At 42.8% G+C, this 26,177-nt stretch overlaps 1 protein-coding gene across 1 annotated transcript in view; it reads right to left on the bottom strand.

Moving 5' to 3' along the window:
* AKAP12 (A-kinase anchoring protein 12) overlaps positions 1-26,177 on the bottom strand; it is a 264,608-nt gene that overhangs the window by 176,297 nt on the left and 62,134 nt on the right. The window lies entirely within an intron of this gene.

A 26,177-nucleotide genomic window follows, 5' to 3' on the forward strand; every position in this document is an offset into this window, starting at 1 on the left:
AAAAAATGCCGGCCATCTCAACCCCGGCGAAATCCAAGGCATTTGTTCGTGGGAGAAGCCAGCATTTGTAGTGCACTGGTCCCCCTGACATGCCAGGACACCAACCGGGCACCCTAGGGGGCACTTCTAAAAATTTTTTAAAAATATACAAATAGCTCCCAGATGCATAGCTCCCTTACCTTGGGTGCTGAGCCCCCCAAATCCCCCCCAAACCCACTCCCCACAACTCTACACCATTACCATAGCCCTTATGGGTGAAGGGGGCAGCTACATGTGGGTACAGTGGGTTTTGGGGGGGGGGGGTTGGAGGGCTCAACACTTAGCACCACAAGTGTAACAGGTGGGGGGGGGGGGGGGATGGACCTGGGTCTGTCTGCCTGAAGTGCATTGCACCCAATAAAAACTGCTCCAGGGACTTGCATACTGCTGTCAGGGAGCTGGGTATGACATTTGAGGCTGGCATACAGGCTGGCAAAAAAGGTTTTTATTTTTATTTTTTTAGTGTGGGAGGGGGTTGGTGACCACTGAGGGAGTATGGGGAGGTCATCCCCCATTCCCTCCAGTGGTCATCTGGTCATTTGGGGCACCTTTTTGAGGCTTGGTCGTGAAAATAAAAGGACCAAGTAAACCCAGCGATATACTGCTTATTGCCGTTTTTTTTCCATTATCGCCGAAAGCTAGCCATCTGGTAGCCACGCCCATGCCCACCCATGTCCCACCTTCGCTTCACCGCCAACACGCCCCTTTGAACTTTGGCCGGCGATGCAACAGGAAAGCAGCGATGTTGCCAAAAAAGCGGCTTTCGATTATACTGATTTGGCCACTTTTCTGAGATCGCCGGCTATCTCCCGATATATGTCGGAAAATGGCCGGCGATCACTTTCGAAAATCAGCTGGATAGTAATGTAGTATACTATGCCATACTTGTACTGTTATTTGAATATTTTTACTGCTGCAGTTGTCTATTGCTTATGTTTGACTTATTCTTGCTGTACTCTGCCTTGAGTGAATTCCTTTAAAAAGGCAGTAAATAAATCCTAATAAATAAATAAATAAATAAGATTACACTCACTTGACTGGGAGAATTTCTGATGTTCTTCTAGTTCTTAGTGATGGTCCTGGATGCTATCACTAATCTTTTTACATTTTTTAAACCTTTTTACCTTTTACTTTCGATATTCCCTTTCTCTTTTTTCCCTCCCCTTCCCTCTTCCCGGTTATGTCCTTCCCGGATCTGCTCTCCATAATTTGTATGTTTGATCCTTGTTTGTATGGAATGAATGAGGTACATATTTCCTGTCTGATTAATGGAGTTCTTTTCTTACTTTTATTCTGTTTTGTTTCATTTTCTGCCAGTTCAAGCGCTTTATTAAATTTTAATTAATTAAGTAATAGGTGGAAGACCCAGATTGGTTGATGAGTCAAGTCTGTGCTGTCATAAAGACATTGTAATGGCCAGGTAGGGTGATCACATGGTTTCACATTGTAAGGCACAGTTTTTTTTTCCATCTCCTATTTCAAAACAGTCTGAGAAATCCTCAATGTAAAAAAAAAAAAAAATTAAACAGAATTCACTGGACGATCTCGTATAGCTTGGAGGCACACATTTAAGTTAAACAAAATCAAATTAAGAAATGAAATAACTCTAATCTCTTCTCTAACAGCAAGAAAATAGTTGAGATTTGCAAGCCTGAACAGAAACGTTACTTCTTGCTTGCTTGACTTTCTCAGTCTCTGGCTTCATGTCACACAGTATCTAAAGTATGTTATAACAGTCAGCTGAAATATTGCTTATTGTGTCTTATTTTAGTAAAATAAACTAGACGGAATGTTCCTAGTACAATGAGTCTTTGTGATTGGCTACATAAGTAGAGATTAATGGCCCAAAGGAAGCCTGTTACAGTGAAACAGGAGTTCACATGGCAATCTATATTCACAATGGTATTCATAGTAACCAAAAGACACCAAAATTAATTAACAGGAGAGTGTGGGAGTGATAGGGCCTTAGTAATTCCTCATACCCTTTTACCGGCTTGGAGATGACTAATGCAGAGGCCATCATTATTCTACATCATACAGTACCCCTATTCTGGGAGAAATGTGGCTCTTTTATTGAATGGAAGAATATGAAAATGACTTAAGCCAGAACCCAGAGCTTTGTGAGTCAGCTTACAAAAATATATACTTCAACTAGGGTTTTAGTATGTGATTTAAGCAAGGCCTAATAATTCTTCTAGAGGGGTATTTAACAAGAAATACGCAAAATAGCTACAGAAGGAAGAACAGCAATAGCATAGTCTCTATTGTATTTGTTATCAACTGAAATGGCAAACGCTTTTACGGTACTTTGTAAGCCACATTGAGCCTGCAAATAGGTGGGAAAATGTGGGGTATAAATGTAACAAATAAATAAATAAAGTCTGATAAACTTGGAATGATATTGGCCAATCTCAGCTCAATGTTAAGGCATGCACAGTTCTAAATGTCTTGTAGCAGTGACCTTATGCAAGGCAGACCAGTGCTCTCCCTAAGCCCACTACTTGGAGTCATCCTTTTAAGGAACACTGATGAGCTTTACAGACCCTTGGTCTATGGGTAGGACTCTTCTTTTTAGAGCAGAAAGGGCCCTGCAATTCCTATGTGCCTCAGGCAAGCCTAAAATCACTCCTGATTTAGAGGATGATAAGTAAATACCTCTAATCTAGAGTCACCCTAGCTGCAAGTGATTTAAGACAATTGTCTGTAATGACCTGTTCCTTGCCAAATCCAAAGGTCACTACTCCATCCTCATCCTCCTTGACCTATCTGCCGCTTTGACACTGTCAATTATAATTTACTTCTTGCCACACTGTCTTCATTTGGGTTCCAGGGCTCTGTCCTCTCCTGGTGCTCCTCTTATCTCTCCCACCGTACCTTCAGAGTACACTCTCATGGATCTTCCTCCACCCCCATCCCGCTCTCTGTTGGGGTTCCTCAAGGATCTGTCCTTGTTCCCCTTCTTTTCTCAATCTACACCTCCTCCCTGGGCTCACTGATCTCATCTCATGGTTTCCAATATCATCTTTATGCCGACGACACTCAGCTTTATCTCTCCACACCAGACATCACTGCAGAAACCTGCTTATCCGACATTGCTGCCTGGATGTCCAACCGCTACCTGAAACTGAACATGGCCAAGACTGAGCTCATTGTCTTTTCACCCAAACCCACTTCTCCTCTCCCTCCACTCTCTATCTCAGTCGATGGCACCCTCATCCTCCCCGTCTCATCTGCCCGCAACCTTGGAGTCATCTTCGACTCCTCCCTCTCCTTCTCTGCCCATATCCAGCAGACAGCCAAGACCTGTCGCTTCTTTCTCTACAACATCAGCAAAATTCACCCCTTCCTCTCTGAACACACCACCCGAACTCTCATGCACACTCTCATTACCTCTCGCCTTGACTACTGCAACCTACTCCTCACTGGCCTTACACTTTGCCATCTATCCCCCCTTCAATCCGTTCAGAACTCGGCTGCGCGTCTTATCTTCCGTCAAAACCGATATGCTCATTTCACCCCCCTCCTCAAGTCACTTCACTGGCTTCCGATCAGGTATCACATACAATTCAAGCTTCTCCTACTAACCTACAAATGTTCTCAATCTGCAGCCCCTCACTACTTCTCTACCCTCATCTCCCCGTACGCCCCTACCCGTAACCTCCGATCACAGGGCAAATCCCTCCTCTCAGTACCCTTCTCCACCACCGCCAACTCCAGGCTCTGCCCTTTCTGCCTCGCCTCACCCTACGCCTGGAATAAACTCCCCGAGCCCATATGCCAAGCACCCTCCCTATCCATCTTCAAATCCTTGCTTAAAGCCCACCTCTTCAATGTCGCTTTTGGAACCTAACCATTGTACCTCTACCCAGGTAATCTAGACTGTTCCAATTTTTGATTGTCTGCACTCCTTGTCCTTCTTGTCCTTTAGATTGTAAGCTCCTTTGACCAGGGACTGTCCTTCTTTGTTTTTTGTACAGCGCTGTGTAACCCTGGTAGCGCTCTAGAAATGTTAAATAGTAGTAGTAATCTGTCCCTTCATGCAGTAATATTTAGCATGAGACAATGTTAGAAGGTCCTCAGTGATGAAAAGAAAAAAGAAGCAGGAAGGGAGATAATCACGTCCCCTACGATGGAAGAAAAGAGAAGGCAAGGTTTCTAGTTTCCAGATGTAACGGAATCTCTGATTAATATTAGAACACTAGTAAATAAGGCCCGTTTCTGACACAATTGAAACGGGAGCTAGCAAGGTTTTCCTTGGAGTGTGTATATTTGAGAGAGTGCGTGTGAGAATGGCTGTGAGTGTGAGAGAGAGAAAGTGAATCTGCGAGTGTGTGTGTGACAGAGAGAGTGAGAATGGGTGTCAGTGTGTCTGTGAGAGAGAGTGTATGTGCCTGGGCCCCCTCCCTCCCATCCAGTTCCAGTGTCCCCCCTTCCTCTGTGTTCCAGGGTCGTCGTTCCCCCCCCTCCCTCCGAGTTCCAGGGTTGTCCCCCCCCCCCCCCGGTTTTTGGTTTTTTTTTTAGTTTTTGTATAGGTGGTGCATTTCCCCCCTCCTCCCCTCTCGTCCCCTCCTCCAAGATCCAGACCCCCCTCCCCCCGAGTTCCAGACCCCCTCCCCCCGAGTTCCAGACCCCCTCCCTCCCTCCCCCCTAGCTCCAGACCCTCTCTCCAAGTTCCAGACCCACTTCCCTGCCTCCCTCCCTCCGATTTGCAGACCCCATTCCTCCGATTTCCCGACCCCCCCCTCAGAGTTCCTGACCTCTGGATCCCCCTGCCGTGACCCTCTCGAGCCCCCCTTTCCGCCGCCAACTCTTGGGGCTTCGGAGCCCATCTGTGAAGCAAGTTACAGACACAGGCAGGCAGACGCATAGAACGTTGGAGGTGAGAATTATATTGGAAGCGTCATAATGGTTCTAGTGACATCAGCTAGGCCTTCGGAGCCCATCTGTGAAGCAAGTTACGGACACAGGCAGGAAGATGCATAGAATGTTGGAGGTGAGAATTATTATATAGGATAAAGCATTAACAGCCATATATAGTGAAGGGGCAATTTTAAAGGTACATCAATGAGTAAAACAGCACTGGCATTTTGTAAACTTGCAATCACAACATAACAAAAGTAGGAAAAGCATGTGAAGCATACTCATACAATTGTTTTCATGTCCTTTGCCTGTGTTCTCTCTGTACATGTTGTTAACATGGAGGGGGAGAAGAGGGGCAGTTTGAACGGAAAGGTACCCAAACATTTTAGAGGGGCTGATGCAGAAAGTGTGCATTAGGTTCTACACAATACCAACAGGCATAAAAGAATATTCATAGGCATTAGAGAATATTGATAGGGGTATATCAAATAAAGTGAAAAGCAGGAAAATATTGCTCCTCAAGAAAAATACAAATGGGTTGTGCACAAAAAAAAATGTGCCCTAATAGGGGAGAGCATGCACACATGGATCTTTGCTAATTCCCCACATCTATAACATCATTAAAAAAACCTTGTCCAATGCTTAGGAGTCAGTCCGTGGTGAAAGTTACTGCAATAAATCACTAATCCTCCAAATAGTCTGGATTAGTCAGTTTCTTCCCATCAGAAGGCCTCAGTCCACACACACGGAAATCCTTCAGAACTCCTCAGCTGGACAATCATTAGAAGAGCGGAACAACAGAATGTGTGAAAACTGCCCAACTTTATATCAACTAATGAACTGAGGAGTTCTGAAGGATTTCCGTGTGTGTGGACTGAGGCCTTTCTTCTCTTTATAAGTTTAAATTTTGCCCATACAGTGACTTAGCTCAGCATAAACGTTTTCAAGAAGAACTTATGCGGTCCACACCCACTGATGATCACAAAAGTGCATCTAAATATCAGACGGGACAGCCACAGCACAATATAATACGCACAAACAGAAAATCATTTGAATAGCTGAATTTTGAAATATTGTTCTACCGTGCTTGAAAGTGAAAATGACTGTAACATAACAGACAGAGGCATGCTTGGCCTGGGGAGATGAGTATGAATAGATTACAAAAATGTGACAGCTTGACCCGATTATTGTATCTGGAGAAAGAAACAGCACTTTGAAATAATTAAGCCATTGTACTGGGAGAAGGCAGAACTGAGTTTATCTGATTTGGAAATGGAAGGCTGGGTATGAAGAGTTATTTAGAGGAACTTTTCTCTCAAGGCATGTAAAGGAATAATGTATAAGAAGATTCTGTGTCTGTTCAGACCCCCGAGTGGCTGTGAAGAAACGGGGAATGTGGGTGCAGATGGACCAGACCATATTTGGAAACAGCATTTCATTTTTAAAATAATTTAAACGATTATGTTCTGTGTAATGTGAAGCATTTCAGAACTACACATGGCATGAAGTACAACTCAAGGAGAAATAAGGATTTAAAACTGCTTAATACAATAAACCACTCCAACTGCACTGTGGAGCCAAATCAAATCATAACTACAAATTAAAATCAAAATATGCCAGCTATTTTTATTTTATTATATTAAAAACTTACCTTCTACACTATCATGATGTTCTAGGAGGATTACAAAGTGCACATCCACAGTATCAAAATTAAACATACGTGGAGGGGCATTTTTGATATGACATCTAAGTCCGACTTTGGATGTTTTGCACAAAACGTCCAAAATCCGAAAAGGAAGAAGGTCATTTTTTAAAAAAAGAAAAACTTCTTTTTTTCTTTTTTCTTTTTTTTTTTCGAAAATACCATTTCGAACAAGGTTTTGTGCTTTGTACGTTTTGTTTTTTGGACCATTTTCGGGGAAAAAAAAACGTTCAAATGAAAAATGTAGAAAATCAAGCCCAGCATTTTTAGTAGACTGGTCCCCCAGACATCTCAGGAGAGCAGAGGGACACCCTAGGGGGACCTGCAGTGGACTTCAAATAAATGCTCCTGGATACACATCTCACCCTTATCTTGTCTGCTGAACCTCCCAAAACCCACTACCCCCAGCTGTACACCACTACAATAGCCTTTATGGGTGAAGGTGGCACCTATATATGGGTACAGTGGGTTTCTGGTGAGTTTTGCAGGACTCACAGTTTCCACCACAAGTGTAACAGGTAGGGGGAGGTAGGAGCCTGGGGTCCACTGCACCCACCACTACACTACTCCAGGGACCTGCATGCTGCTCTAATGGACCTGAGATTGACATCTGAGGCTGACATGCAGGCTGGTAAGTGATGTTTTTATTCATGTTTTGGGGGGATGGGAGGGGGGTCTGGGGGAGTAAGGGGAAGTCATCCCTGATTCCCTCCAGTGGTCATTTAGGGCACCATTTTGTGTCTTATCTGTTATAAAAACAGGTCTAGCTCAAAATGTCTTAGTTTTTGTCCTGGACGGTTTTGTTTCGTTTCATTATGACTGAAACAAGTCTTAGGAATGTCCAAATCCCACCCTTAACACCCCAAACACACACACACACACACACATGCACCCTTGAGATTTGGACGCACTGCAGACGAACAGCATAGAAAAGTATCTGAAAAATAGGTTTCGAAAACCAATTTGGACATTTTTGTGAGAAAATATCCAAACACTGCTTTATGCTACTTTTTAAATGTTTTTCTCTTTTGAAAATGAGCCCCATAATATCACAAACACCAATAACTCGTGATGGACCTCTATATGTCTTCAGATCTTAGTATAGTGACATTTTTTGTGCTTTTGCTACTTTGTTAGTCTGCAATATTAACTGAACCCCTCATAAACCCACATAAATAAGTGTGTTTTCAAATCCTTTAAAAACTTTTTCAAATCCTGTGTTGCTCTCAAACTTAGGTGTAATTTATTCCACCATTGGGGACCTGCAATATGAAATATGGCATTTCTAAACTCATCCAGTTTGATCATCTGATACATTGGAACTTCTAGTAAAAACTTACCTGCTGACCTCAACACCTGAGTTGGCTGATAAATGTGAATCTTAGCAGCCAGTACTTTAGAAGTCCTCACCATCAATATCTTAAAAATTGTAGTCAAGATCTTAAAACATATTCTGCATTCAATTGGGAGCCAATGCAAGTTTTTAAAAAAATTGGTGTTATACGTTCTTGATGATGACCACCTGTCAAAACTCTTGCTGCATAATTTTGGGCAACTTGAAGGGCCTTTAATTCATTATTCTGTGCTTTCTTTAACAACCCATTATAATAATCAAAACAGGGAAAAATTGTACTTTGCACCACCATTAGAAAATTGTATGGTTTTAAAAGACCCTTTAACCTTCTGACTAGCCTAAGCCTGAAAAAGAACATCTTTTATAATTTTCTGAACCTGGAGCGTCATCATTAAGGCAGAGTCCAACATTACCCCTAGTATTCGCAAACTGCTAACGAGTAGAATTTTCTCAGCATCAAAAGAAAAAAACATCAATCAAACCAGAACAAACATAATGAGATAATACTGTTTCAAAGAGAAGAACATAGGGACCTTTTATTAAGCTGCATTAAATGCTAATGTGCACTTAACACAGGAAAAAATGGCCCTGACACACGATGCAATAAAGATTTCTGCATTAGTTTTTCCATTTGCATACAAAACTTTGAATAAATGTTCACTTGACCTGATGGTCCTGATACATAGGAGCCAGCTCTGTGGGTGTTACGGGGTTCTTGAGCACCCCCAATATTAAGTAAACTCCTTAAGTGTATCCAGGGAGGGGTAATTTTTGTTGGGTTTATCACCTCCAATCATTTTGAAAAGTTTGCTCCTATGGTCCAGGAAACTACTGTGGAGGTGACAAGAGAGGCGGAACAGGTGTATGCTACTTAACAAACAGATCCTCAGTTTAATTTATTTCAAGAGAATTTGTCCAAGGTCCAACAGAATTTAGAACATTTTAGATCTAAATTGAGGCAATCTAAGATTTAAAAATTCCATTGGGACACTCAGGACTATGTTTACCATTGCATGAATTTTTATTAGTTACATTTGTACCCTGCACTTTCCCACTCATGGCAGGTGCAATGCAGCGTACATATTGTATACAGGTACTTATTTGTACCTGGGGCAATGGAGGGTTAAGTGACTTGCCCAGAGTCACAAGGAGCTGCCTGCAGTGGGAATTCAACTCAGTTCCTCAGGACCAGAGTCCACCACCCTAACCACTAGGCCACTCCTCCGCTCCAATAAATTGCAGCATGATGACCAACAGGATGTTCATAAGAAAACCTCTTTTGAAGGGTTTACTAATGACATTGGCAGTTCAGGGAGTGGAAGTGATGGAGAAGTAAGAGTGGACCGGTTTCAGACCCTTTTTTTAACGCGAGGATTCCCAGGATGGAAAAGAGGAATGCGTTCCTATAAAGGAAGGGGATGAGGCTGGAATCTGTGGAGGTGGGGGAGAGACCTCATACACAGTCCAACAGTCCCAAACAGCATTGGTTACTAATATTTCAGGTATAATTTTATGTTTATGTTTGTTATATATTTCTAAAGCTGCTTTTTCCGACTAATGGATCAAAGTCTGGATGATCAAATTTCATTGTTGAATAAAAGTTTATCCTTTGTTCTTACTGTTTTTCATAATCCTTTTCTTTTATGCAGAGACATCGCAAGTGAAATAGTAATTTTCTTCTCATCCCTCTCCCCAGCATGGTGCCATCATGTGTCCTCCTTCTTCTTGGATTTCTCCAGGACCTATAGATGCAGTTATAGCTACGTTTTAAGGATCTAGTGTTGCAGGACATGCATGAATTGGAGTGTTAAGAACAATGGAAATGTTGTCCTAATCTGACTAAAGGAGAGGCCCAGGCTTTGAAATATTTGCAAGAGGATACATGACTGGTTATTAAACCAGCCGATAATGGGGGTTGTATAGTGGTCTGGCATCAGGACCACTATATTGAGGAGGCTAGCAGACATCTTTTGAAGATCCCACCCCTGAATGAATGAAGAATAAATTGGCTTTGGTGGACAATGCTAGGGAGTCCTGCATTCTTCCTTATCTAATTTTACAGGATGGGTTTATACAGCAATGGTATATTTGCATGCACTAATCACAAGGAATTTTTTTTAATTTTTTTTTTTTAGTGGCAGCATGTCAGGAGTGGAGAATGGGCATAGAAGTGCTAACTGGTTAGCATGTCCATAACACTGGAGTCCTTAGAACCTCCTAAACAGAAGGCAGTAAGTACTCATAAGTATTGCCATACGGGGAAAGACGCAAGGCCCATCAAACTCAGCATCCTGTTTCCAACAGTGGCCAATTCAGGTTACAAGTACCTGGCAAGCTCCCAAAACAGTACAATATATTTTATGCTGCTTATCCTAGAAATAGGCAGTGCATTTTCCCCAAGCCCATTTTAGTAATGGCTTATGGACTTTTCTTTTAGGAAGCTAGCCAAACCTTTTTAAACCCCGCTAAGCTAACTGCTACTCCCACAGTAATTTTTTTAATGGCCGAGTACTAATGCTAACATTAGCACAGGACCAGAAACTCAATAAACAGAAAAATGCCTATTTCACAGCTGCGCTAGAAATGGGCTTAGTACATGGGGAAAGTCCTGTATTGGGGCGTGTTAAAGTGGCCAGACCTATCTCCAGCATGGGTCTTTCCCACACGCTGAGGCCACACTTAGCCTGACAGTAAAATGGCCCCATTTTCCATATTAATGGCCTTGCGCTAATTTCCCCATTAGTGTGTGACCATTAATGGATGAGCTTTTACTGCCATCTATTTTGTATGCGGTAAGGGCTCACGCGCTAAACATGCGCTAATCAGTTAGTGCTCGGTGATGTAGCTGTGCTGATTAGCGCAGAACAAGCCTGCTCTCTGCCCCCAGGTATGCTCCCAGTACTAAAAAATGAATTCTATGTTTTAGTGTGTGCCGGTCCCAAAATTACCATGGTAGTGCTTTTTAACCTGCATTAGTGCTTACTGCAGCCCAGTAAAAGGACCCCCATAGTGATTTATTATAAAAATTGAGAATAGAAATCATAAATGTCAAAAAGGCCATAGAGAGCTATACCACAATCACTGATCCAGTTTTTCTTTTTCTATACATTGCAATTTGTGTGTAAAAAAAACCACCCCAAAACAACTGCATTTTAACGAGTTAACCCTTCTCACTATCGGTCTTTTAAATCACCAATGATGACACAATACTTTCCGAATTGGCACCTAAGTCATTTGTGAAGGCATCTGTGATGCTTTTCTAAGTATCGCCGTACATCAATATTATTACATTGCATACACTGATTCCACTTACTGCGTGCTAGGGTGAACCAAAAGGTCAAGGCTTACAGAAGTAGCACAGAGTATAATATATATCTTAATTTACTTGAAACAATTCTTTATTGAACAACTGAATAAAGGTACAATTAAGCAAACTAATACATGATAATTCAATGCATTTTACATTTATCATTCCCATCCCTAAATCCTCTCCCCTCCCACCCCTTAAGATCAAATACTAATAAGCCTCTTACAAGCAATAACCAGGAGGCCAAACAACAAAACGTAAAAAGAGTATGCCTTTAGATATCTTAATTTAAATGGTGTCTGGATTTGACTATGGCCAAAGAAGGAACATGATGCACCAACTCAAGAAGTCTGTTCAAGGCAAACAGTGCGGTAAGGTTAGCAGAGTGGAGATGGGAGTTAGCAATGGAGGAAAAAAGGCACAGAGAGCAGCAGAGTTCACAAGGATGAGTGTGGGGAGAAAGAAGGGAAGATGATGAGGAGGAGCCATTTTGCAAAGATATGGTAGAAAATGGCCTTAGTGTACCCTTACCTGGGTCTTTCCTGAGCACTAAGACCTTATTTCCCATGGCCGTAAATTGGTTTATTTTCAATTTTTTGTATTAATAGTTATGCACTAATGTTGCCATTAGAGCACAGTCATTTTTGGAAATTACCAGGTGAGCACGTCCCACCATCCATTTTGTAGGCAGTAAGGGCTCATGTGGTATTCATGCACTAACTAGTTAGCATAGGAATGCCCAATCTCCAACCATAGACACACCCCTCCAAAATAATAGAAATATTTTTTAGCATTTGGTTAGAGTGTGCGAATTTGCCTGAGCATGTCCCGCAATACTCCATTTTTGGCATGCATTAGTGCCTAACACAGCTTACTAAAAAGAAACACAGAAAAATGTAGGTAGATAAAGACCAATCGTCTATCCAGTCTGCCCATCCATGCAATCTACTCTTCCTATCACTCCCTTAGAGATCCTATGTACTTGTCCTAAGCTCTCTTGTATTCAGATATTGTTTTCATCTCCACCTCTTCCACTGGGAGGCTGTTCCACAAATTCACCACCCTTTCCATGAAGAAGTATTTCCTCAGGTTACTTCTGATTTCCCTTTCACCTTCATCCTATGCTCCCTCGTTCCAGAGCTTCCTTTCAATTGAAACGTGCTCGCCGCCTGTGCATTTATGCTGTGTAGGTATTTAAATGTTACTATCATATCACCCCTCTCCCACCTTTTTTCCAAAATATACATATGGAGATTTTCAAATTATAGTTCATTAAGATTTACTATACTGCCAGGACTGACTAGCAGTATTTGGCGATTTACAATGCTATAAACAAATTTCAGAAAAGGAAAAGAATTACAAAATATGATAGGAAAGCAGCAACTCACTCACACTCGCACATTCAAAAGGGAAGTGGGACAAAAGAGGTCCCCATACCCTTTATAACGAAGACCACTGACTATTTTAGAAGCCACCCAACTGGACCAACTCCATCCTGTTTATATGTTTTTGAAGGTGCGGTCTCTAGAATTGTACACAATATTCTAAATGAGTCTTATACAGGGGCATCAAAACCTCATTTTTCCTACTGGCCATTCCTCTCCTTATGCACCCAAGCATCCTTACAGCTTTCACCATCACCTTTTCTACCTGTTTGGCCACCTTAAGTTCATCATCACATATGATCACACCCAAGTCCTGCTCCTCTTTCATGTATCAAAGTTCTTCACCCTCTAACCTATACCATTCCCTCTGTTTTTTGCAGCCTATGATCCTGCATTTTTTAGTATTAAATTTTTAGACCATTCCTCTAGCTTCATTAAGTCCTTCATGTTATCCACACCATCAGGAATGTCCACCCTATTGCAGATTTTGGTATCATCTGCAAAGAGGCAAACCTTGCTGGACAGCCTTCAGCAATATCAATTACAAAAATGTTAAAAAGAACCAGCTCAAGAACCGAACCTTGTGGCACACCACTGGTAACATCATTTTCCTCAGAATGAGCTCCATTTACCACTACCCTCTGATGTCTTCCACTCAACCACCTCCCAACCCAGTCAGTCACTTTAGGGCCCACACCAAGAGCACTCAGTTTATTTATTAGTCGTCTATGTGGAACCATGTCAAAGGCTTTGCTAAAATCTAAATATACCCCCCCCTCCCGATATTCTAAACCATTTAACCATCACCTGGACAGTTAAATGGTACTTAGCCGGCTATCTGGCGAAATTCAGTGGGAGATAGCCAGCTGTCTCCCGCTGAATATCGCCAGTTAGTGCATAGCAGATAGTTGGTTATATCACTCAATATAACCGGCTATCTGCTGATTTTCGATATAAGTAGTTATCTGCTGATTTTCAGCATATCGCCGGCCAAGTTTGGTGGCCAAATTTAACTGGCCAGCACTGAATATTGACTTGGCTGCTTAAGTTGGAACTGGCCAAAAATTAAACAGATATTCAATGCCAGCCACCAGAAATGGCCCGGCATTGAATATCGCAGCGCTGACCGCAGGAGACAGCCTGGCTACCTCCTGTGGTCTGAATATCGGGTCCACCATATATCTAGCGCTCTCCTTCGATCCAACTCTCTGGTCACCCCGTCAAAGAAATCAATCAGATTTGTCTCAGATCAGGATAGCTCTCAAAAATTAGTCCAAAAATGTACTTAATAAGTCCAATAAAGAGGTATCATCTTACATTATTTTTTGTTTGTTTGCTTTAGTTTATTTTTATTAGCCTTTATTTCTATGCTTTCCAGTGGACTAACGCCGCAACTGCATTACTTTATACAAGGATTAGTATGGAAATAGAGGAATTGAAAACTGGGCATTACTTCAGTCTGTTAACAACCAATACTTTTTCTCACACTGTACTTCCTGGCATTTTCCAGTTGGAAGGGCCTACTTGCAGCAAGCTCTAATTAGACTTCAAATGTGAAAAAGAACTCACAAGGAGCTGCCATTACCCCAGAGGCAGACAGTCATTTGATCCAGAAAGAAAATACTCAACAAAAGCAATGCATGTTAAGTCTATTTGTTTTACTGGAAGTGTAATTAAACTGTTCAACACCTTGAAAACTCTATCTTCTTTGCAATCTGCTAATTCTCTTTTCTATCCACTGTAAATCCCTCCCGATGGTAAATTATTTCAGAGAAAAAATCTTAATCTGCTCAATACCCTAAATACATGCCTACAGGCTGCAAAGAAAATCTGCCTTGCTTTTCCATTACATATGGAACACCAGCTCCAGTTGATTCAGAATGCAGCAGCAAGACTCATAGAAGGTTGCAAGCAACGTGACCACATCACACCATTTTTGCAAAAACTTCATTGGTTACTAGTACAATACAGGCATAAATTTAAAACTCTATGTCTGATCTTCAAGGCCCTAAAAGGAAATGGCCCTGAGTATCTGAAAAATAGGATGATCCTCCGCACACTGCAAAGGACACTAAAGTCCTCCCAAGGACTTTCACTAACTACACCCTCTCCAAAAGACATTACATGATGTGATACCCGCAAGCGAGCCTTCTCCGGAGTAGCCCCCACACTCTGGAATGCATTGACTGAAAGGCTCTGCTTTACACAAGACTATCTTTACTTCAGGAAGCAGGTGAAAGCTTGGCTCTTCAACCAAGCCTTTACTGGAAGAAGTAACTAACTTATTAGTCTTACTCACACACACACAAGGATTGACTCGGGCTTCACATACTGCAGCGAGACATGTTTATCCACTCCTACCCTAGCTGACATAATATTTAACCATCTCTCTGACCTCATGTGCAACTTTCTTCAAATCAGTCACCTTACTTTCTAATTCTTCCTACTTTCTTACCCATCTATATGTTACAACTTTGCCTTACCCTTCACTGCCAATTACAATGTTCTACTACGTATTGTGTTGACATTGCAAGTAGCATACCATGCCACACTTTGCAGTGTTAGTTGAATATTTTTACTGCTGTAATTGCCTATTGCTCATGTTTGATCTATTCTTACTGTACACCACCTTGAGTGAATTCCTTCAAAAAGGCGGTAAATAAATCCTAATAAATAAAATAAATAAACGTTCTGCCTGCAGTGGTCAGCTTTTAAAAAATGCTGAGTGCTGCGGGCTGAATATCAACAGGCCCATTTCTATTTGTTAGGAATGTTTCCTTATTCGCAAGATTTTACCATCTTGGATCCTAACTCTTCTTTAAATTAAGTGATTTACTTGGGACATCAAATTTATTTTTTTTTACAAGTTTCTATTTAGTCACTCCTTACACTCCTGTTTGTCATCTCAGGTCCCTAGATTCCAACAGATTGGTAATACCTAACCCCAGGCAAATTTCACATGAACTTACCCACCATTCAGCCTTTTCCTATCTGATGCCTTCCCTTTGGAACAGTCTTCTAGGAACGATACATTTCGAGCAATCCTTTTGAAAGCCCATTTTTTTCAGCAGCGTGTGTGTGTGTGTGATTTTTATGTTCTTATTTTTACTGTTTTTTATTGTAAACCGCTTAGATCCTTCTATGTTGGTACTTGGTGGTATTAACAAGTTTTTAATAAACATAAACATATTATTGATTGTCCCTGTATTTCTGTATGATAAGTATGATGAACATGTAATATTTTAAAATGCTTAAACAAAAGTTGTTTATTCAAGGGCAGCAGAATACCTTTGTAGTCAGAGGAGCCAACCAATCATAGACAGTTTAAATTTAGCTCTTTGGGGTACTGGTAGCCAATGTAGTTTTTGCAGGAAGGGTGTGATGTGGTCACGCTGCTTGCAACCCTTTATCAGGCATTCTGCAGCATTCTTAATTAGTTGGAATTGGTATAAACCAATGGTTCCCAAACATTCTCGGGTCAAAGCACTCCTAGGCTACACATTTCCTCTCAGGTCTCCCCCGCCTCCGCTGCTGCTGACAGTATTGAGTCCTACCTTTGCTGGTGGGGATGCCCAAGCCAGGCAGATGAAGAGGTCCACTGCCAGAGGTTTGAGCTCCAGACTAAATCAGTGCATGCTTCAGCCACTGACTCTGACATTCCCACACATGCCCTCCTTCTCTTCCCCCTTTCCATCCAGCGTCTGACCTCCTTCACTCCCCTTCCATCCACCATCTACCCTCCTTCTCCCATTGACTACCATCTCTCTCCCTCCCTCCCTTGTGCTTACGTCCATCTCATGCAGCATCTCTCCCTTCCTCCCCTCCATCATCATGTCCAACATCTCTCCCACTCTCACCCCTCTCCCTTCTTCTCGCCCTCCCCTCCACCCCTATGTCCAACATTTCTCCCTCTCTTACCCCTCTCCCCTCACAGTGCATCTCTCCCTCCCCTCCACCCCCATAGACAAGATTTTTCCCATTCTTACCCCTCACCACTCCTTTGCTGCATCTCTCCCTTCCTCTCCCTCCACTCCAACAATTCTGCCCCTCCCCCCCCCATGCATCTCTCCTTTCCTCCCCCATCCCATTCACAATTCTCTCTCTTGCTTCAATGGGTCCCCGACAGCGGCAGCAATTCCCAGACACTACGTGCCACTAACCTGGAAACCTCCGCTCTGCCTCGTTCTGCCCCTGGGTTAGCGGCAGGCAGAGTGTTGGAATTGCTGCCACTGCTGGGAACTTTTCTACTGCTGCTCCTCATCCTCCCGGTGGTGGAGGGGGGGGGGGGGCCGGGATTCACTGTGGCTGTGCATCTCCCATCTCCCTCTGCAGCACCCCTGTGAGTTCGCCGTGGTGCACAGTTTGAGAAACGTTGATATAAACTCTTTCTATCAGTACTTAACTAGCCAAGTATGCACTCTGTCCCGTAATGTCCCCAAAATAGCCAGTTTTGACTTCAGTGCTAACCAGTTATTTTCAGCGGCATTAACCGGTTAAGTGCCACTGAAAATTAGCAGTTATCTCCTAACAGGCGATTTGACTAGCAAGGAGCCATTTCTGGCATGTTAAATCGCTTTGCTTTGAATATTGACCCGTTTGAAATTAGGGACCTGTCCACTTGTGTTAGGAACCCACACAATCTCTACTTTGCTTGGGTTTAGCCAGTTTTTCTTTTTTTTTGAGGGGGGGGGGGTTGGCTCTTTCCTGAGTTGCTATTAGACAGGCAATCATTTTACTCAATGCTGTGGATAATAGGTATGAGCATCTGTAATCATCAACACAGATATAGAGTGAAGCAGCTCAGCTAGAGACTTGAGATAGATATTAAATAAAATATATGACAGTGCCCAAGGAGATAATGTGCTGGTGCAGAACAGAACTGAAAGAATTTGAACCATATAAATACCGTGCCCACTGATACCGATTCCACCCTCTTTTCCCTTCTTACTCGGTACAGTTTTTCCTCTCACTTCCCTTTCCTGCATCGTTCGTGACCATTATTATTGCTGCTGCTGTCATTTTCTCAGGTCTGTAGCAGAAAGTAAAGTAAAGCACAGCGCAGGGCCCAGCAGCCTGTACGTGTGTTTGGTGTTCACTAGTCCTGCCCTCTTCGACACAGAATTCTGGGATTGGAGGGGTTGGGACTGAGCATGACACTGAGCATGTTCACAAGCCCCAATACCCCAAGCTGATCTTTGCTTTCACTTCTGCCAGTTCTCAGTTGGTGGGCATTTTTGACTGGTTGGAAAAGTTGATCCACTAGGTTTCAACTTTCTAGCGTGTCGGCAGCTGTAGAAATTTTGTGACCAGAAAGAGTATAGAGGGATATGATCCCAACGTTCCCTGATTCTCAGTCTACTGCACTAAGCACTAGGCTACGCCTCTATTCCATGCAGTGCTATTTTATGAATATCACCGGGTGGGCCTGGGTGGGCAGAGGCCTACCCATTCTTGGCTCAGGTCCACCCAGCAGTAACACCACAATGTTCTCTCCTCTGCAGCATCCCGGTATCTGCCCTCCTATCTCTGAACCCCGTCCCTCCCCGTTGTACCTTACAGGTGTCCCTGGCGCCTACAGCAATTAATTTTTACTGCCTGCACCAGTCCTGCAGGCTTCCATCTGCAACATCCCACTCTGGCTAGCGTCATTGCCTGTTTCCTGTCTGGCAGGATGCGGCAGATGGAAGCCTGAGGGGCTGGCAGAGACAGCAAGAATAAATTGCTCCAGGTGCCAAGGACGCCTTTAAGGTACACCAGGGAGGGACAGGGTTCAGAGACAAGAAGGCAGATACCGGGACGCCGCAGAGGAGAGAGGGGAGCAATGTTGGATGCAGGGTAGGTGAAAAACTATAAACAAAAATATCTCCTGGAAGATTGGGGATGGGGTGGAAGGCACCATCTAAGTTAACTCTGGGCCCATCCAAATACTGGGTCTGGCTATGCCACTGCCATAAGCTTATGTACTATCCAGCAAGTTTCTCAGTAAACACTTTTCCACTTTGGAACAGCAAGATTTGCTGTGGAACTGTCATATTTGCACAGGCACCACAGTGTTTGCATAGCCTTAAGGAGGGACAGAGAATCAAGCCTCCCGCTTCTCCCCTCCCCCACAGAAGCATCTCTTGTTATGAGTCAGAGCACAATGTCTCAGCATTGACTTCATCATTAATCCTTTTGTGTGTGGTTAGCTGCTGATGCTGGTACAGTACATATCATCCATAGGTTAAATGCAGATGGAGAGTTACAAAATGTAGTTTTGCTATCTAGTAGTTGTTTTACACTCTCTAATAATATAGTTGTTAATATCTGTCTGCTCTTGAGTCCTTGCCACTCTTGTTCATGTTAGAAGTGAGGAAGGTGAGATCATATAAAGATTACGATAATTAATCCCAAGAGAAGCAGGCTGGCTCCCAGCATTAGTCACTCGAGAAGTAAACAACATTGAATTAAGTGTGTGCATTATGAATTTTGAACTCAACCCAATACTATAAGCATAATTAGCGAACTATCTGTGGGCTAGATTCCTGGTGTGCACAGAATAAGAAGATACTGGACCCACTAATCCAGAGCACAACACTAGAGCAAATTGAGAGGGTGCCCCATTGCTCTCCTGGGATGTCTGGGGGACCAGTCTACTAAAAATGCTGGCTCCTCCTACATTCCAATGGCATTTTGCACTTATTCGGGGGGGGGGGGGGGGGGGTTCAAAAATGGACCAAAACACAAAATGTTCAAAGCACAAAACCTTGTTCGAAACAGTATTAAAAAAAAAAAAAAGATAGACGTTTTTCTTTTTCCAAAATGGCCTTCTTTCTTATTCGGATTTTGGACATTTTGTGCAAAATGTCCCAAACTGGTCTTAGACGTCATATCAAAAATGTTCCTCCACACCTGTTGAGCTTTGCTGTGTGCAGGCAATTGCTCAGTTTAAGAATGAACTAAAAACCCATATGTTTGTTCAAGCATATGGGTTATTAGACTAATGATATTTTTCTGCTTTTTGGTAATGAATAGTTCTGTATTAATATTGAGTGATTTACGGAAGTATCTTCAATTTCATGTGATCTAACAATTTCCCTATAACTGAACTGCAACAGCCCCCCATTACCTCTCCACTCTCTTCTCTCCCTACATTCCTCCCCGTGAATTCTACTCACTGGACAGATCTCTCTTGTCATCCCCCTTCTCCTCCACTGCTAACTCCAGGCTTCGCTCCTTTTCTCTCGCGGCACCTTATGCCTGGAATAGACTTCCTGGACCTATACGTTTAGCTCCATCTCTACTGTTTTCAAATCTATGCTAAAAACCCACCTTTTCACTGCTGCTTTTTAGCTCCTAGCCACTACTCAATTGCCCTCCCCTTGTCCCTTCCTTCCTTCTCACCCATTACTTCCGTCACCCGTAACTGTCTTGTCTGTCTGTATTATTTAGATTGTAAGCCCTTTTGAGCAGGGACTGTCTCTTTGCATCAGGTGTTCCACGCTGCGTGCGTCTGGTAGCGCTATACAAATGCTAATAATAATAAGATAATTTCTACTATAACAGTCATTGTTCTAAATATTAATGTAACTTATCATTCACAATGTTATTATTGCACTAGTGGTACTATTTATTAAAATTTTGCTCACACCTTTTTCAGTAGTAGCTCAAGGTGAGTTACATTCAGGTACTCTGGATATTTCTCTGTCCTAGGAAGGCTCACAATCTAAGTCTGTACCTGAGGCAATGGAGGGTTAAGTGACTTGCCCAAGATCACAAGGTGCAGCAGTGGGATTTGAACTTACCATGTCTGGATTGCAAGAGCGGTGCTCTAACTACTAGGCCACTCCTCCACTCTACAGTTTGTCTTGAGTTATCATGTATATGCTCTAGATGAGTTTTTCAATAGCCCAGTACTCAATTTTTCTAAACATAAACTGAAAAGACCTATTGTTCCTGTTAAACCGCACTCCAAACTTCAACTTTCTAATATCACTGATAAGACTCCAACACAAGTTTCAGCATTCAGATCATTACAAGGATGATTTTCATCCAAATAACCTAAAAAATACGACACAGCTTAAAATTATAGGTTGTGCAAATACCATCAATAACACCTTTATCCATATTCCTGTTGGATACATAAATGCCCGATCCATTGTTAATAAACCTGAAGTGATTAAGGATTGGATTGTTGAAGACAGTCTAGGTCTAGTTTTCATCACGGAAACATGGATGACATCCAAGGAAGATCCAATCATAAATAATTTATGTCCCCCGGTTACAAATTACTCCATCTCCCTGGAATCAAAAAAAGGGGTGGGGGGGGGGGGGCATTGCTCTCCTTTACAAATCATTTTTTAAAATTGAACCGATAAATATCGGCCTGTAAAATCAAAGATGATTTCTTACACAATCTATTTTATCGGTCCCCTGGAAACTGGACTGATGCTCAATCATTATTTACTGAATTTGTATCTAATATGTGCTTAAAACACTGTTCTGCTATATGATATTAACTTACACTTAGATAATCCAAATGATCCTCATACTAAGAAACTTAGAACTTTCTAAACTCTTGTAGTTGTATTAATCCTCCAGCTCATCAGAAAGGACATCTTTTAGATTTATTTACATTCAGGTTCATCTCTCAGAATTCACATTTCATAGATAATTATGACTGGAAGTCTACCACAATGTCAGACCACAAAATGCTAACATTCACCCTTAACTGGAGTGAAATGTCCCCAAAACCTAAAACTCTTCACTCTACCATGCAGTGGCGTAGCCAGACAGCCAGTTTTGGGTGGGCCTGAGCTCAAAGTGGGTGGGCACAAAATTTTCTCTGCTCCGCCCTACCTCCACCTCAAAATATAAATACTTTAGCTAATGAGGATCCTCAAGCTCAGTCAGCTGAAGACTTTCTCTGAAGGTGGCCAGAACTCTCTTTTACCAAGCTTGGCAGGCAGCAGCAATGACCCTAAACCACTGATGCCAGCACTCCACACATGCCTAGCTGTCGATGGCTCAAGGATGCTGTTGCCAGAGCTTGGTAGAAGGGAGTTCTGGCCGCCTTTGGAGGAGGTCCTTAGCTGGGGATGCCTGGGAATCCTCACCAGCTATACAGCAAGGGTTAGGACTGTTGTTAGTCCTACTTGGCCCAGGTCAGAAAATAAAGGAGGGCTCCCCTCCCCAATTCCCTCTCCTCTTTGCCTCCCCTCCAATCTCCCACCTGCCATTACTATCACATCAACAGACCCTCACCAAATACAGAACAAGGGATCACAAATTAGAAATAAAAATATTTAGACAAAAATTGAAAGGGAACCCTAAGAAGTTAAACATAGCATTACTGCAACACTGGAGACATAAAACAGAGATGCATTTCCTTTTCTACAGAACACAATAGAAAGACATTTGTTATGCACATTTCCAAAAGCTAACATATTCCATTTAAAACAGTCAAAATAAAATGTTTTGTTTCTACCTTTGTTGTCTGGACTTTTTATTTTTCCATCTTGCTGGTTCCAATTTCTGTTTTCTGCTTTCCTCTCTGTCATTTGCTAATTCTCCTTCAAGCGGCTGCAGTCCATTTGATTTTTCTCCTCTCTCCTGTCTGTTCCCTTACTATTCCTGCCTCTGACATATTGATCATTCCTTTTTAGCTCTTTTCTGCCTCTCTCTCACCCTTCTTTGTCTCCTTTTTACTTTTCAACTACCTATCAAATTTCCATCTTCTTCTTTTACCCACTAGCTCTTCCATTCCCCATCTTACTCCTCCCCATCCCTACTTTCTCTTTTATCTTTAATCTACTCCCCATTACCTTATTTCTACCCTCTGTAATCACTATCTCTCATTCATGTCCTTCCCACCCCCTCCTCCCCCTCTTGGCCTCTCCCACAGGGTTCCACCATTCCCATCGTCTTCCTCCCTCCACCCTTCTAACCAGCATCTGATCGCCTCCGCACCCCACCCTGGTAGCCTTATATTTTCCTGCCCCTTCTCGCTTCATTCCTGTCCTCTCCCCCATGGCCAATTTTCCCCCCTCACCACCTACTGTGTACCTCTCCCTCCCTCTCATCCACCTCCATGTCTATCTCCCCCTCTCATTCCCACTGTCCCCATCTCTCTCTCCCTTTCCCTTGTGTTCTGATCCAACATCTCTCTCCCCTTCCAATGCATTTCTCCCTTCCTTCCCTCTACCATCATGTCTAACATTTCTCCCTTCCCTCCACCCCTATGCCCACCATTTCCCCCTCCTCTCCACCCCTATGCTCACCATTTCTCCCCCTCATCACCTATCCCCTCTCTATGCAGCATGTCTTCCTCCCCTCCACCTCATACACAGCCAAAACTTCTCCCTTCCTCACCCCTCCACCCCTTTGCTGCATCTCTCCCTTCTTCCCCGTGCATCTCCCCCTCCCTCCCACCCAGCCACCTACCATGCCTCATCTTTCCATCTTCCCTCCCCCCCGTGCAGCTGCAGCAACTTTCACTTCATCTTCCCTCACCCTCCTTGCAGGCCCGTCCAGCAGCAGTGTTCCTGGACCCGACTGACAGCGATTCCAGTTGCAGGCTCTGCTCGCAGTCGCAGCGATTCCCACACGCTGCTTGCTGGCTGCCGCTCAAACAACCTCCTTGCGCTACTAAGCGCTAACCCAGAAGTCTCTCCTCTGCAGAGGAGAGGCTTCTGGGTTAGCGCTTTAGTAGCGCAGGGAGAGTGTTGAGCGGCAGCCGTCAAGCAGCGTGTGGGAATCGCTGCGAATACGAGCGGAGCCTGCAACTGGAATCGCTGTCAGGTACACTGCTGTTGGGCGGGCCTGACCCCAAATTGTGTCACCTTATTTTCTAACTCCTCCTACTCTCTTGCCTATCTATATGTTCCATCTGCTTTACCCTTCACTATTAATTAAAATGTTCTATTTCGTATTGTGTTGACATTGTAAGTAGTATACCATGTCATGCTTTGGATTGTTATTTGAATATTTTACTGTTGTAATTGCCTATTGCTCATGTTGGATCTATTCTTACTGCCTTGAGTGAATTCCTTCAAAAGGCGGTAAATAAATCCTAATAAAAGAATAATAAAAGAATAGTTCAGTACAGTAAACAGCTTACTGCAGCCCCCACAACAGAACCAGCCTGCCTAGTCTAAACTGAATTGCAATGATTTTACTGCATACTTTGTCAACAAAAATAAAAGTCTTTGCCAGGATTCACTGGCAATCCCACTCAGTCCCCAACCAGTCAACCAGGGGTGCACAAACTCGCCCCCTCCTGACAGAGACAAATGGGACACTTTTAACTAAATGACAGAGGACAGCCTTGACAAAATCCTAAGAGACCTTGGGAAAGCGCGGAGTATAAATGTTACAATACAATACAATATCATGCTAGCACAACTGACAGAAACAGGTATCAATGGAACAGTGCTTGCTTGCTTGGTTCAGATCCTACCTATCAGACAGGCAACAATCCATAATGTTTGGCAGCAACTCATGACTACCATGGACACTGACCTGCGGGGTACCACAAGGATCTATACTGTCACCTATTCTGTTCAACATCTACCTCAAACCACTAGCTCAGCTGAATCGGTAAATGGACACTCAGTTCTACATCTATGTGGATGATGTGCAGCTGCTCATACTCATTGAACCTGACTTACCTACAGCCTTGAATAAACTGATTACCTGTCTAACATCAATTCAAGAATGGGCTAAACACAACAAACTTTGCCTGAACCCAAGTAAAACCGAGCTTCTCTGGGTCCCTAATACAAGTGGATACATACCTGACATCAAAATCCCTTTTGGGAAGTATGATCTCCCCCTCAAATCACAAGTCAGAAACCTTGGAATACAGTTAGATTCAACACTTACACTGATTCCCCAAATCCAAGCAATCTTCAAGAGCTGCTTCTACTATTTGTGACAGCTACGCTGCCTCTCTCCTTACATCGAGAAGGAAAATCTTATCCCAGTTGTACATGCCATGAAAACATCAAGACTGGATTACTGCAATGCACTATACAATGGTCTGACTACAAAGGGCCTGCACCAGCTCCAGTTGATTCAGAATGCAGCACCAAGACTCATAGAAGGTTGCAAGCGACGTGACCATATCATACCATTTTTGCAAAAACTTCATTGGCTACCAGTACAATACAGGGCTAAATTTAAAACTCTATGTCTAATCTTCAAGGCCCTGAAAGGAAATGGCCCTGAGTACCTGAAAAATAGGATGATCCTCCCCACACCACCAAGGACACTAAGGTCCTCCCAAGGACTTTCACTAACTACACCCTCTCCAAAAGATATTAGATGATGTGATACCCGCAAGCGAACCTTCTCCGGAGTAGCCCCCACACTCTGGAATGCACTGCCTGAAAGGCTGCACTTAACACAAGACTATCTCTACTTCAGGAAGCAGGTGAAAGCTTGGCTCTTCAACAAGGCCTTTACTGGAAGAAGTAACTAACTTGTTAGTCTCACTCACACACACAAGGAGTACTCAGGCTGCATATTTACTGCAGCAGGACATGTTTATCCACTCCTACCCTAGCTGAGATAACATTTAACCATTTCTCTGACCTCATTTGCAACTTTCTTTAAATCAATCACCTTACTTTCTAGCTCTTTCTACTTTCAAAATAAGTACCTGAATATATGTAAACCGCTTTGAATGTAGTTGCAAAAACCTCAGAAAGGCGATATATCAAGTCCCATTTCCCTTCCCTTCCCTTCTTACCCTTCTATATGTTACATCTTTGCTTTACCCTTTGCTATCACTTATAATGTTCTATTGCGCATTGTGTTGACATTGTAAATAGTATACCATGCCATACTTTGTATTGTTTTTGAATATTTTTACTGCTGTAATTGTCTATTGCTCATGTTTGATCTATTCTTACTGTACACCGCCTTGATTGAATTCCTTCAAAAAGGCGGTAAGCAAATCCTAATAAATAAATAAATAAAAATAGTGAACAGAGATTTCTCACATACAGGTTCAAAATGGTGAAACACCATCCCTAGGGGCCCTTTTACTAACGCGTGCTGAAAAATGGCCTGCGCTGGTGTAGGCATGTGTTTTGGACGTGCGCAGGTCCATTTTTCAGTGTGCCTGGAAAAAAGGCCTTTTTTTGGCCAAAAATGGATGTGCGGCAAAATTAAAATCTGTGCGCATCCATTTTCAGCCTGAGACCTTACCACCACCCATTGACTTAGCGGTAAGGTCTCATGCATTAACCGGGCGGTAATCGTTAGTGCGGGTAAGCGCCATGTGGTAGAAAATAGAAAATATTTTCTAACGCGTGTTTTGGATGCGCGTCAAAAATGGAATTACCGCCCGGGGCACACAGTAGCAGGGCGGTAGTTCCAATTTGACCTACGTAGGTGCCAGTACGATGTCCCCCTAGTGAGATAAAAAGGATTACCAGCTATCTAATATTTCACAAATTTCTCTAGGCATTCCTTTTTAACTAATTTTTAACTAATTTTTGAATTGTTAGACAATGAAAAACAGAAAATGTTATGATATCCTTATTG

Source organism: Microcaecilia unicolor, chromosome 3 (assembly GCF_901765095.1).
Source record: "Microcaecilia unicolor chromosome 3, aMicUni1.1, whole genome shotgun sequence".
NCBI lineage: Eukaryota > Metazoa > Chordata > Amphibia > Gymnophiona > Siphonopidae > Microcaecilia > Microcaecilia unicolor.